The sequence below is a fragment of the Lactuca serriola genome, chromosome 4 (genome assembly GCF_051521515.1).
Source record: "Lactuca serriola cultivar US96UC23 chromosome 4, Lser_US96UC23_V15, whole genome shotgun sequence".
In the NCBI taxonomy this organism is placed as follows: domain Eukaryota; kingdom Viridiplantae; phylum Streptophyta; class Magnoliopsida; order Asterales; family Asteraceae; genus Lactuca; species Lactuca serriola.
The window spans coordinates 83,201,339-83,201,943 of record NC_136411.1 but is presented as its reverse complement, the minus strand read 5'-3'; positions in this window follow the sequence as shown (position 1 = coordinate 83,201,943).

The window sequence follows — 605 nt, the reverse complement described above, 5'->3', positions numbered from 1 at the left end:
CTAGATCTATGGTTTGGAAGCATTCAACCCGACTAGAAACGACTGAATGGGTTTAGACTATGGGGGACTCGACGAATTGTTCATACAACTCGGCGAGTTGGATTATGGTCCCCCAACCTTTTCTGCTACTGGGCAAACTCGTCGAGTCCAGGAGATGACTCAACGAGTTGGACATGGTTTTTGGGTTTTGGATGATTGAAGAACTCGACGAGTTCAAGGAGGAACAAGGTAAGTTGTGAGTGAAATGTCCTGACTTTGTTATGAAGAGGAACTCGATGAGTTCATGAAAGAACTCGACGAGGTGGATTGAGATTTCCAGGGTTTTATGGATCATGGAACTGGACGAGTTGATGGACCAAATCGGCGAGTTAAGTCAACCAGGATGTTGACTTTGACCTGGATATTGACTTTGACCAGGATGTTGACTTTGACTTTGACCATTTTATTGCCCGTGTTTCTGGGCTAAAGCATTAAAGATGATGTAATAGTCTAGGTTTTGTAACTTGTTTTGGAATAATAAAGATGTATTATTTGAGTATTTATGTGTTTTATACTTAATTATTATAATAAATTAAGGATAAAGAAATAAGCGTCAAAATAAAATG